The following is a 14,463-nucleotide window of genomic DNA, read 5'->3' as shown; positions in this document are numbered from 1 at the left end:
CTCTTCCCCAGCCAATCCCATGGCTGAAGCTGCTGAGGGGCAAGTACCAGCACAAAAAAAGCATTGTTTATAGCTGTCATTTTAAAGTCAAGAAGCACTGTTCCAAAATAACATGATGAAATATGAATGGAGTAATCATTGTGTAAGTATCTGTGTATTTGAAGGAACCAGGCAAAATAGTATAATTAAGTGCCAGCTACATCCAGTAATACATTTCAGTAGTTGGAAAGATTTGACTCTTCAGTCTGTGGGTTTTCTGTGTATACAATGGGTCAGTATCTGCTTAGTTTGGCTTGGTTACCTTTTAAATGCAAGTACTCTGCTTTCTATTTTTCCTCTACTGGTATATCGTGAAAAATATTGGGCCTGATTCTTATTCATGTTAGGTCTCTTCACTTTCACAGCAATATAAAGGGGTGTCAATGGGCTCATTCTTATTTATACTGACTTCTACAACTAATGTAGGCATGTATATAGCAGTCGTATAATTGTGTCATTTGTAGTTGTCATGGGTTCTGTCCGAGTAATATCAAAGTCCAAAGGCAGTAATATCAAAGTCCAAAAGTAATCATATCTGTAAAGCCAAAACAGCCAAAATTAGGATTCTTATTCTTGACACTGTCATTCTTCATTTGGAGAGCCCAGCAGTCATGAGACAGGATTTGATTTTCAAACCAATGTTTTTACCACCCAGAGACTGTAGATAATCATTTAGGATGAAACTGGCACCTGGGCTGATGGCTAGCACCAGGCATATGCAACACTTAAAACTCGCTAATGAGTATTTTGATGGTTTAAGTAGGATTTGAATAATTCATGGAGTTTGCATTGGCCCCTTGTGTAAGGTTGTTTCATGTTTTATGATTGCTGGACTCCAAAATGGGATTGAGAACAGTCAAATAAGGGGGACTTTTTTTAGAATTAATTCAGTTGCACTTTTCTGTCAAGAATTCTTATTTTTAAAAGTACTGAATTATTCCATTCTGAATAGTACAGTAAACTTTCATAGCGGGCAGGCCCTGGAATGGGGGGCTGCTGGATAGTCAAATATTCTGGATAATAGCGGGATATATACCTGGCAATACATAACACTAAGGAAAAACAAGTTTAGATGCTAAACAAATGTAGGCAGAGTACTTTATTTACCAACAACAGTGGAAACTTCTATTGTATCTGCTGTATTTGTATTTACTTTCGCTATCCTGTACTTATGGAAAACATAACTGAAATTCACTTGTGGTTAAAACACTAGTTTTATTTGAGAGGTCTGGAAATGAGAGAATTTACTGTACCTACAGCTAGCCCCAGTAAAGTCAGAGGGGGAGGGAGTTGCATCTTCATCATGAGCAGGTGTGAAATGACCATATATAGTGAAAGATCAGATATCTCTAAATCCAGCATTGTCACAGGTACGAGGCCCAGGGCAACCACTCCATGACACAGGTACCTGCTGTGCCTATGCTCTGCCCCTGTGCTTCCCCTTTCCACTGCCTTGCTGTTAGCCGGTGGCCAGGTAATGTGTGGTGAGGTATTCCCCTGGGTCCTAAACAACCCAGTTTTTTGCTGTTAGAGCAGGGAGCTCCTAGCACTCTCACCTACGGCCAGGCTGTGGTAACCAAACGGTTAAAGTTCTTTTTATTGTGCCGGTTGTGTTGCAGTGACAAAGAGTAACAGTAGTCAGGCTTAGAGCTTAACTAGTTACAAGTTTATTAAGCTACAGTTATAAGTGTGCGGTTACAAAAGGCTATTGTCTACTTCTTATACGCTAGTAAAGTACAGGTGTTAACAAGTTACGTTACAATCCAATACAAAGATATCTGTTACCAGCTAACACAATGATATCTTGATACGACATCTAGTTACAGAGCTCTAATTCTTTAACTGTGCACAAAAAAAAGGAGACCTTGCATGGGTATATCTTACCCTCTCTGCGTCTCTCGATACTAGCGTAGCCAAGCCAGATCGGTCACTCAATTCCGCGGAAAGATGAATACGAGGTTGGGCATCCCCAGCTGCGGACCTCGGGAGGCAATCACCTGACCTGACCAGCAGGTAGTTGGTGGAATGCACTCAAAGTTAGAGTTCTGCTGGACCCACTTTATACCCCCTTTAGGTTACGTATTCTCTTCCTTATCTATGGTGCCAGATTGTACTGGTCTGTCTTTTGTGACGCCAGTTTTTACAAGGGCAATTCTTACTTAATTTGCACTTGTAAGACAGGAGATAAGCAATTTGGGAGTACAGGACATTCTTTCGCAGGGGCGGAGATTTCCTCTTCTGGGATGGCTGTGTGGTCGTCATATCCATCAATGCCAGCTGGGGTGATTTCCTGAGGTTTCCCCCGCCTTGTTGACAGTTTGGCCTGTTAGCCTTTTATCTGTACTTCCTGTTTCTCAGGGTCACGATAAGCTAGCACATCTGGGCCTCAGTGACAGACATCAAAAGACTGTGCTGTCAGCAGCCGTTTCCGTGCCCTGTGTGCTTGTGGGGCTCCTCAGTTGGGGGGGCAGTGAGCAAGCTGGCTTGTAAGGGGGAGACTTTGTCTGGCTACACTTGCCCAAAGCTCTCTCCCCTGATCAGGTGTGAATCAGGGGATTACTGAGGGGGTGCTGGTGTGGGGTGACAGCCAGGGGCACAGGGGCAGCAGGCTTGGGCCCCCTGCACTCACCATGGTGGCAGCAGATTGGAGCCAGAGTGACCCAGCTGCCTGCTCTGCTCCACCCTAGTGCCCAGCCCACTGCGCTGCACTGCAGCAGTGGGAGGTGGAGTCCATTAGGGTGGGCCCAAGTGCTCCACTTCCCACCACTGTGGTGAAGTAGAGTGCAGAGGGCTGGGAGATGGCTGCGGAGTGGAGCAGACTGCCAGGTCATTTTGGCTTCCACTGCCATGATGAATGTGGGGGCCAGGGGAGACTCCTGCTGGCACCCTGAGCCCCGAGGGTCCCATCCATAGGACATCTGAGTTTGCTGCTGCAGAGCCTCCCTAAGTGCAGGACCTGGGACATCAGCCCTGACTAGTCCTATGGACAGGAGGGCTCTGAAAGCTTATATTAGTGTGCCCACTAAAGACAGGGTCTGATTTGTTTCTGATCCTTCCATGTGCATATGCAGTGATGTTGAAGTGGTGACAATCTCAGGATATTAGAGAGCCTGTCTGTCTTCCACTTGTGTTGTCATTCTCACCTCTGCAAACTAGAGGTGGAATGCCACCTGGTGATTGTCTACCTAACTCGGCCCATGCAGAGGCCTGTGCTTCATCTATGGATACACTAGAAGTTCCGATCAATCTAAACTGTGGGCAAATGAATGTTAAATAAGACAAAACTGTAAACATTGTACGTTTTTTGCACAACTTTAGCCAACATGAAATGCTTCCACCTCATTTCTTAACTTCTCTTTCACAAGGAATAAACAACATATTGGATGTGGGTAACAACATATAATAATTTGTCTGTCTTAATACATAATTAAAAAGCAAGAATGAATATAGATGCAAAGTGGGAGGATAAACATTTATTTTTCTAATGTCACATACTGTAATGAAACACAGATCCCTTCAAAACAAGTTTATATGCCTGCACTTTCTGGTTGCTATTCCAATACAACAGAAATGGGAAGCAAGATGCTACTTTGAGCAGAATCTGTCAGAGTTCACTTAAGGCTAAACATCTGCTCCAGGATATTGAAAGACAACCATTGCCATGGAAATTTGTGAGGAGATCAGGTGTTAAGCTGTGAGGGTGAGAACACTCAGGCTTGATTAACACTAGGGTAGAAAGTCTATTTCCGATATGCAATTCTAGGTTTGCCATTAGCGCAGCTAGAATTGAATTAGCAGAATTGACTTGCTTATGTAATGTAGATCAGGGTTCTTCAGGCTTGCGCCTATGTCCCTTACTCCATGCAATAGTGTGGGCTACCTGGGCTGACAGCCAGCCCCAGAGAGATTTATTTTTCTGTCTTAATACACTCAGCAAAAATGAACTCTGGAAGATCGACCATGGCACGGTTGGTCATCGAGTTAAGTGTAGATTCACCCTTAGTACTTCAGAAGATGAAGATACTTCTGAAAGATGAGATCAGGTGAGACATGGTTCTCCATTATGCAGAGCTCTGAGACTGTGGCTAAAGAGGCTGGGAGTATGGATTTTCAGAACTCTTCAGATCTGAGGAAGTGGGTCTGTCCCACAAAAGCTCACTGTCTAATAAATTATTTTGTTAGTCTTTAGAGTGCTACAGGACTGCTTTTGTTTTGTGAAGATACAGACTTGCATAGCTACCTCTCCGAGTGTGGAAAGAGCAAACGTGTTTTTAGTAAAATATACACACATGCATTCATAAACATACAGTTGAAATTCCTACTAGATAAAGTTCCAAACTCCAAATATCTGAATACCCATACCTCTGTGCAAATTTGATACAGTGGAGCTCCTTATGCTCATCTGGCAATCTGGAAATGGGCTGAGTACTCTGTAGGGAGCTTCAGTTAGTAACAGATATTGCAGTAACTTGGTACTGCACATAATGTTACAGTGAACTTCGCTGAAAAATCTGGAATGTGTGTGGGTGTAGCTCAAGGTCCAGTGTGCTTCAACAGCACTAGTGGGAACTGTGTGTTTTAGGCTAGAAACTGCGGCATGTTGGGAGAACTCTGGTTCTTCCCTAGAAGTACCCATCCCCGCCTGAAGTTCAAGGGTTGGCATTGAAGTTGGGAGGAGCATGAGGCGAGTGTAGATGAGGCTGCAGGACTAATTCTGGTGAATTTCCTTATGGACGCCAAGTTGTTCAGGACAGTCAAAACCAAAAGGGATTGTGAAGAACTACAAAAAGATCTCAGCAAACTGAGTGATTGGGCAGCAAAATGGCAAATGAAATTTAATGTGGGTAAGTGTAAGGTAATGCATGTTGGAAAAAATAACCCAAATTACACGTACTACATGATGGGGTCAAATTTAGCTACGACAGATCAGGAAAGGGATCTTGGAGTTATAGTGGATAGTTCTCTGAAGACATCCACGCAGTGTGCAGCGGCAGTTAGTAAGGCAAATAGGATGTTAGGAATTATTAAAAAAGGGATCGATAATAAGACAAAAGATATCATACTTCCCCTATATAAAACTATGGTACGCCCACATCTTGAGTACTGCGTGCAGATGTGGTCTCCTCACCTCAAAAAAGATATATTGGCATTAGAAAAGGTTCAGAAAAGGGCGACTAAGATGATTAGGGGCTTGGAACGGGTCCCATATGGGGAGAGGCTAGAGAGACTGGGACTTTTCAGTTTGGAAAAGAGGCGATTGAGGGGCGATATGATAGAGGTATATAAAATCATGAATGGTGTGGAGAAAGTGAATATAGAAAAATTATTTACCTTTTCCCATAATACAAGAACTAGGGGACACCAAATGAAATTGATGGGTAGTAGGTTCAAAACTAATAAAAGGAAATTTTTCTTCACACAGCGCACAGTCAACCTGTGGAACTCCTTGCCCGAGGAGGCTGTGAAGGCCAGGACTCTATTAGGGTTTAAAAAAGAGCTTGATAAATTTTTGCAGGTTAGGTCCATAAATGGCTATTAGCCAGGGGTAACGTATGGTGCCCTAGCCTTCAGAACAAGGGCAGGAGATGGATGGCAGGAGATAAATCACTTGATCATTGTCTTCTGTTCTCCTTCTCTGGGGCACCTGGCATTGGCCACCGTTGGCAGATGGGATGCTGGGCTGGATGGACCTTTGGTCTGACCCAGTATGGCCATTCTTATGTTCTAATAAAACTGTTTGAGGTGGATCTGGTCTGAGGTGACTATGCCTGGGTGGACAATGTACAACACATTGAGGAACTTTAATCCCAGTCCCCCACAAAGTTGATTTAAAAACCCCTCAAGGCAGACTTATCCTGTCTTGAATACCTTCATACTGGGCAAGTGAACAGAAAATGGTTATGTTTGCATTTAAAAAGTATTAAATATACTGGGCATGAAGTATGAAGGTAAATTTAATGCAAAATATAAAAATAGGAAAGGATAACGCATGTACTGTCAAACTGTCAATTGATGTAGCTCACCTTCCTTGTCCCCTTCATGTCTCTGCTCCCTTCTGAGCCCTGTCTCCCATGCTTCATGGGACTTCTCCAAACCCAGGGTCCTCATGTAACTCCTCGCCTGGGTAAAGTTGTCCTTTACTCCAGAGACTTGCCTGTTTGCTGCTGCTTGTGGGCTACCAAGCTAAGTGCAACCCCTCAGCAGCTGTCCCACCTTTCCCTCAAGTGGCTTCCCCCTGTTTCCCACCATAGGGCCCTGCCCTTCCTACCCCAATCATGTCACCAGCCAGCAGTGTTTGTTTTGGGGGTGGGGGGAGTATCTGAGGCACACTCTCTTCTGTCCTCCTCAGGCAGTGGTGAGCAAAGAGCACAGCAGCTTGACTCTGGCTTCTGACAATCTTGCCCTTCTCCACATCACCCTCTGATCACTGTGGGGGCTGCTGGCAACAGCACTTTTCAGCAATCTGTTTAAAGAGCCCACCCAACTCCTCCAGCCTCTCTAGCTAGCTCTTTAAGTGGACAGCCCCTGCTGCTTAAGGAGCTGGCTCTTTAAAATGCAGGTCCCTGTTTTGCAAAATACGGGACAATTAGCTTGTCTTAAAAAAAGTCAGGACACTCTCCAGGAAGCTAAAAAAAAAAAAGGATTGTCCCAGCTAAAACAGGATGGATGGTCACCTTTAGGTGAAGGGCAATGAGCGTACTAATCCTCATTCTATACTACTGCTGTTTTGGGAACAAACTGATTATTATAGAAACATCAGTCAGGTACCATACAAAAGCTTTAAATTTAAAACTCTGTTTTGGCTTTTAGATTTTTTTTTAAATCCCTTCTTCCCAACCCAAAACACAAAGGCAAGGACCAGTTTCAGTGCTGCAATTCCAAAGTGTTTCAAACAGACTGTGTCTGGAATATGTCTGACAGAAATTGTAGGCAGCTTTGATTTGCCAGTAGACTGAAAATCTGTGGCAGCTGTCATCCTACCTTTAAAGTGCTTTCACTTGTTATGCATCAAGCAACTAGAGCCTCAGTGAGAGAAATTCAGAGAGAAGGAAAGAGGTTAGTGCATTTGCAGTAACTCCAGAAAGGAGACAGGAACTGCATGTGTACGTGATTGCACAATGAGAAGAGAGTGGCCAGGTCAGTCTGTAGCCCTGACTAAGAGAAAAAGATCACCCCTGCCCACAGTACTTAATGTGAAATGCTGGCACCTGGGGCTTTCGTGTTTGCTAGCTTAACTTTGGGACTCGTTGTGTGTGTTCTGAGTATGTTATGCAAACAACACTGTTGAGGAAAGGAGCCCTGTTAGAATTGGAACTGGACCAAACACTGCTGGTTCACTTGCAGGTTTAGATTTGAATTGCAGCCCTATCACCTCTCACCACTGCTCTCATCATTCCCACATTCCCTGGGACCAGGGGAACTAACCCACATAGCCTCTGCCTGTCCCTCCTCACTCTGTTCCTTCTGTTCTTTGACACGCTTCTGTTCATTGGTTACTAGTGCCCCACAACTGCTCCACCCTTTGTTTTTTCAGGACACACACATTTCTAGACATGGCAGTGCTAGGCAGGAAATTCCTGCTGCCTGGGGGGCTCTGAGTAACAAACAGTTTGAAGCTAAGTATACTTAGCCAATTTGGTGAAGCACTTGGTTTCAGAACAGCTACGCACTGGGGTTTCGAGGCCATTTTTTCTTACAGCACAGGCGGCTGTGCTTTGTAGTGCCTTGGGAGTAGTTAAACTAAAACCACAAAGGGGAATTAGCAATGACGAGCAGTCCTGTGGCATCTTAGAGACTAACAAATGTATTTGGTCATGAGCTTTTGTGGGCAATACCTGCTTCCTCCAATGAAAAATGGAGAGGTAAAACAGAATACAGGATTTATATAGTGCAGCGAGGGTTGCCTGTTGCTAGTCGGATCAGTGAATGAAGCAAATTAAGTCAGATGTGTGTCATTCCTGCAAATATCAAAGCTGGGGAAATTGCCCTTGTGATGCATAAGATAGTTAAGATATCTATTCAGGCCAAGTTTGAAAGTATCAAGTTTGTAAATGAATTCCAATTCAGATGCCTCCCTCTGAAATCTTAGGATAAAATTCTTTTGAAGAGGAAGACTGGCTGCTTTTAAATCTATTATTGAGCATCCAGGGGAGGTTAAAGTTTTTTTTTCCTACAGGTTTGTTTGTTCACATTCCTGATGGCAGATTTGTCAATTCATCCTTTGGTGCAGAGACTCCTGTTTGTCCAACGTACATGGCAGAGGCACATGATGGCATATATCACATTACTAGATGTGCAGCCGTATGAGCCCCTGATGGTGTGGCAGATGTCATTAGGTTCTGTGGTGGTGTTGCTTGTATAGGTAGGTGTAGATTTGTTCCTGAGCTGTAGGGGAGAGTTTCTGGAGCAAGTGGTGGAGCTTCTTTTGGTATTATGTGCTGCAATCCTAATGCTTAGGCATGCTGCCACCTAGGGGTATTCACAATCTTGAGCTCTGTTTCCCTATACAAATTGCATGGGGAGAGTTAAACATCTACCACCAGGATTCATAAAAGCCAACACAGTGAGCGGGGAGCTGCCTAAGTTCACCAACAGGAAAGGCAAAGAACGTATATGGTCTGAGCTCTGCCAGTCAGAGGGGTTTAGGGTCCTAACTCCAGGCCTGATAGAAATGCTCCTCTCCATTCAGGACTTTCTTCCATTAACGCTCTCCTAGAATTGGTCACCTAGGCCAGGTTAGTTGCACTGCTTGGCCACTGTTGGTGTGGGAGTAGTGGTACTGGTGCCCTCTCCCCTTTACTGGAAAGTGCCTGAGCTTTTGGTGGAGTGTTCTGTGCTAAAGCTGTAGCATGCCCTAACCACTGGGCCATCAGGTACTATGGCGCAGGATGCCTTCAGTCTCCTTTGTGGAATAGCTTCAACTCTATATATAAAGTACATAAATGTTCCACTCCATGCTGCCTGGCCCAATGGCTAGTTATGTATTTATCCACAGTGCAACAATAACTGATGCAGAGAGAGAGACTATAATCCAGTGGTTAGGGCATGAATGTGGGAGAGCCTAGAGTCCTTATCCCTGTTCCAATCATTTTCATCATATATTGATAGTGGAGTAGCTGCAACAGGAAATACTGAGAATGCCCCATGTCAGAATATCCTATAGCTTAGTGGCTAGAGCAATCTCCTCAGAAGTATATCCCTGTTCAAATCCTACACTCTCCCTATGAGGCAGAGGATGGATTTCATGAAGCTCTAATCCTTTGTATGAAAATTGTAAAGCAGGTAACACCACTCTACCTCCTCCTGTTGCAAAAGAGGCAGCAGCCCCAAGATTGTGAATAGGATTTCACCTGGTCGGTGGCCACAGAACATAGCTGTAAGACCGAGCAGTGCACACGACTTAGGCAAATGAACAGCTATCCAGTTTAATTGTTCTGAGGCTTGGGTCAAAGACAGGCATCCAAATGTCTACAGGGAGATAGCCAACCATGGGCTCAGAAGCCAGAATATGGGTGCAGAGAGAAATTTTACTCAGAAGCATTAGCTGCTGAATGAGTTTAGGTATCTACAAATTTCAGTGGGACTTTTGTGAATTGCAGTGGAACCTAAAACTAAGGCTTATCCACAAAGTTACTTAAGTACCTCTTATCCTAGCCCATTGTCTCTCTTTATAGACTGCACAGGAGGCAAAAGGGAGTATCTGTTCTCCCTATGTATATTTAATAATTAACAGCGCAAAGGTCCCTGGGCCTTGAAAGACTACCTACGGTTTGCTATAATAGTCACGTATACTGTATATTTAACCAAATCAATTTTAAATCAAAGTTAATATGTTCTTTTAATTCACACTCAAATGTCAATAGATTTTACCACACACATCATGTTTAATTACTTTCATGATTAGTAGCTTTTTCCATCAGACCCTTCCTCTTAATATATTGCTTCCATTTATAAAAGTGGTAAGTTTCCACTCACCGAAATAAATACCATTAATTTTTATGGATTAGCCCTCAGTTTAATAAAACAATGTTCATTTCAGTAATCAACTGATGCATAATTGTGATAAAACAATTCAGTGGAATGTAGCAGAATTCAGGATAATAAGTCATCTCTGCAACCTAAAATCTTTAATTTATGGTGTTACAGATCAAGGTGGAAATTAAACGAAGTATAAGTAAAATATTTTGCTTCATATATTGAACTCTTGACCTGGATTTTTCTTTAGAGTTGTCATTCTTGTCAAACCTTATCAAGGCATAGTAAGGGGCCAATTCTTGTTTAAAATAATATCCCCTCGTATCTCTCTGGCAGTAAAATGTGTTCTTAAAATAGCCATAAATTAAATTTGGACACAAATTTGGGCACTTTCATACCTCCAAAACAGTGTATATAGGCAATGTAAATGAACCTTTATATAAATGAGACTTCAGGCACAATGCTGCTCTGACTTTTCATATATTTGCTAGTTTTTACTGCCATGTCAGGTCTGTGTCCTCCAGAAAAACATACTTCAACAAACTCAGAAAACTGGCAGGTAAGGTCCCACAGGGAAAAAAAAAATCGAAGGGGAGAAAGGAATTCAAGAGAACTGCCAATTTCTCGGACAAAATTTAAAGTGCAACAGCAAACTATCCCAATATGAAAGAAACATAATCATACTGGGTATTTACTATTCGTTCTATCAGCTCCTTAATTATGTGAAAATCAGAAAGGAATGCTCCCAAAAGTGGAGAAATAGACAAATTACTACAGAATATAGAAGAATAGCACAAGCTGGTAGATACAAAATCAGGCTAATGCATGATATGAGTCACCTCTGGCAAGGCACATTAAAGACAATAAGAATATATTCTATATGTATTCAGGTTGCACCTGTCTAGTCTGGCATCTGCAGGGCCTAACTGGTACTGAATGAGAGAATTTGCTGAACCACAGGAAGTCAGTGTTCTCTAGCAGCATTACCAACGCTTCCACTGCTTTCTGGGCTCTTCCAAGACAGTTAGGGGTAAATTTAGAGCTCAGCGGCAGCACAGAAGGCTGAAAGCCAGGACTGGAGACTGTAAACAAACTTTATGGGACCACAGGAAACTTGACCACACCCATGTTAAGTGGACATCAAGATAACTAAAATCATGCGGGACCATGCATGTTATCAGATGCCAGAGTGATGGACTAGAGAGGTTCAACCCGTATTAAGATCAAGAGAACTATGAAGGAAAGAGTATAAGTCATTTTAGCAGGGAAGGAGAGTATATAGTGGACTACATCAAGAAAGCTGAGGTTTCTAATGCCTATTTTATTCAGTTTTTGCCATAAGCTAAATTGTGACCAGCTATCTGCTACACTTTGTATTAACATGGGGGAGAACAGATTAATAAATGTCTAGATAAATTAGAAGTATTCAAATCAGCAGAATCTGATCATCATGACCCCAAGGTATTTGAAGGGATTAGCTGGAGCAATCTGAAACCAGCGTAGTACCTAGAGATACTGAGACCTCATCTGGGGTGCGTGAAGTCTCTGCTCTACAGCATCTACACCCCAGATGAGGTCTCAGTACCTCTGGGTACTAAACAGTTAGCAATCATTTTCCAGAAATCATGGGAGACACTTGAGGTTTCAGAGGAATGGACAATGATACTCCAGTTGCACTACTTGAAAAAACTATTAAGTAATCAGTTTAAGTACCTGCAAGATAAAATGCTTTACAAATAATTAACATGGTTTTGCAAGAACAGATATCACCCCAAGCTAATCATGCTCTTTAAAGGGTTAGTGGCATAATGCATAGGGCAGAATCAGTAGATGTGATCAATCTTGGGTTTGGTTTTGTTTTGTTTGTGTTTTTCAGTAAACTTTTGGCCTAGCTCCCCCAACAATTCTCTGAGGCAAATTATGGAAATGTCTTATATGAATTTACTGTGAAGTAGGTAATGAAAATGTGGTCTAGATGAAATTACTACTTGAAAGACCATACTCCTAAAATAGCTGTCGTGCTTTGCTGCCAAACTGGGAGGAAAGATCTGCAAAGGTTCTGTGGGATCTGTCCTAGCTCTAGTATTTGTCAATATTTTTTCATGAAATGACTCTGGTAATGAAGTGGAGATTAGTTTGTCGATGGCACCAAGGCCAATGCTATTGTTGTTAATTTCTGAATATTCTCAGTTTACATATAAACTTAACTGAACTCTTCCTCCTTTTTCTCGATAAAAAGAAGCCCCAAAGCTTGGTAACGAGAAGTGAGTAGCTGCTTCTCCACAGCATAATGTCCCATTGTGTGCTTGAGTTAATTCAGTTTCACAGAAGCTATGTCTACACTTGCCCCCTTCTTCAAAGGGGGCATGGTAATTAGGGTGATGGGAGAATTAGGCAAATTCCCCCATGTGGCATCTTCAAGGTGTCAAACTTCAAAGTGCCGGCATGCTGTGTAGCTGGGGGCACTTTGAAATGCCCGTGCTACTTTGAAGTGCCTTTACTCCCCCAAATGCCTGCACTACTTCAAACCACAGTTCAGTGTAAAATTTTGCGTGTTTGTTCTCTGCTTCATCCTTTTCTCCAGGAGTTGTTGCTATAGGACCTGTATAATCTAGAGAGGTAAAAAGGAAACATTATTTTAGAAAGCAGTTTAGTAATAGATTGTCCCCTTATTTTATAATAAATTAGGAGTTTGAAGCAGTTTGTCACTGTGTGCTTATTTGCACTTACGTCTTGGTCGTAGGTGTCTTGGCAGGAGTGGAATGGGGTAAAGGCACTTCAAAGTAGTGTGGGCACTTTGAAGTGCCTGCAGCTACATGGCATGCCAGCACTTCGAAGTTTGATACTTTGAAGTTGCTGTGGAGGAGAATTAGCTTAATGAAGTGCTGCATATGCATCACACCACTTCATTAGTTATCTCCCATCACCCTGATTACCATGCCCCTTTCGAAGGAGGAGGCAAGTGTAGACATAGCCAGAGAAGTGAAAACTATACATTTAAGCAAGTTAGTAATAGCTTACTATGAAACCCAGGAAATTAGAGGTTCCAGATGTCAAACTTAGCTTGCCCAGGATACAATACAACTTAAGCATCCATTTTCTAATTTGGTGCACATTTGCCTTATGAATTGGATATCTGTCTCTGTGTGTAGTTTGGTTGTACCTTCATCCACTGTTTTGGAGGAACTATAGAATATTAAAATGTAAGGATCTAACCTACTTAAGTGTTAAATATTTGAAAAAATGTACATGAAGGAAAGCCAATTAGTAATATGATGATGTGGAATACAGTTGTTCAAAGCAAATAATATATACAAAACCTTTGGTAGGAAAAGGACCAAAGAACTTCGTTCTACACTGATGGCGTCTTCTAGATGTGATGGAAGTAGCAGAGAAACTGAGAAGCAAAAATCTGAGATCTTGGGTTGAATTAAGATGTGATGAGAATATATTTAAAAAATCTGAAATTAGACTAACTGAAAGAAAAAAAAAAAAAATTCCCTTTGCTGCATCTACACTTCTAGTGAGCCTCAAGGAACTCAGGGATTTGGGGATTTTTGCTAAGTGTTGCTATATGCATATTTCTCCTTTATAAGTCCAAGTAAATTGGCCTAAGAGAACCTCCAAGAAAACTTCTAAGCAATAGTTTTGGTGTTTTATACTAATTACTCCTTTTCAAACTAATAACTTATTAATATCAGTAAATGCATTCAGAAGAGTGCCTTAAGACAAAGTGCAACTTTATATCGAGAACAACTAGTATCTTAGCAAAAGTCACCAATGTGACCTGCTGATATATACAGCAATTAATGGCAATGGTAAATGTAATTGTTGCAATAGCGTCCACTCCACTGAAAGGCTAAGTACTTATTCTGCTTCGAGTGCTGACCACGTAAGTGCTTCGTGATAGGTGTTGGGCTTCCCAGCACCATAGCCTGGAGAGTTTTCCAAGAGTGGGTCTGCACATGCACTAACCCAGCATGCACTGTTCATGCGCTTAGGGATAGCATGCGCAGCCCCACTCTCTCCTCAGTCCCTTCATAGCATGGCTCTCCCCTCACCCCTGAGACTTGTAGCTAGGAAGTAGGCTGTAGTTAGAAACTATGTACAAGAATCAATTAACTATCTTAACATGGTTATTTGAGTCAAAAAAACAAAGGGAATAAGAAAGAGGGACCTTACCTCTTGTCAGTTTCACATCTCTTGTATGTAGCCTACTGATGTGACTGGGTTTGGGGGGAAAAAAAGCAAGAGAAAACAAGAAAAGCAGAGAACAGACAGAACAAACTACGGTACTCAAAGACCTAAAGACGTGTCTCCATTCTTGGATTTAAAAAGTGTTTGAAGTGTGATCCTGTGCCTGCCTCAGACAGGCACTCAGAATGTATCCTCTCCTCTCATTGCAAGAGCTTAACTGCCAGAGCAAGGAAGGACAGAGGTCAGATTTAA

The sequence above is a fragment of the Carettochelys insculpta genome, chromosome 3 (genome assembly GCF_033958435.1).
Source record: "Carettochelys insculpta isolate YL-2023 chromosome 3, ASM3395843v1, whole genome shotgun sequence".
Lineage (NCBI taxonomy): Eukaryota > Metazoa > Chordata > Testudines > Carettochelyidae > Carettochelys > Carettochelys insculpta.
The sequence above is the reverse complement of the archived record's forward strand: the minus strand, read 5'-3'. Positions refer to the sequence as shown.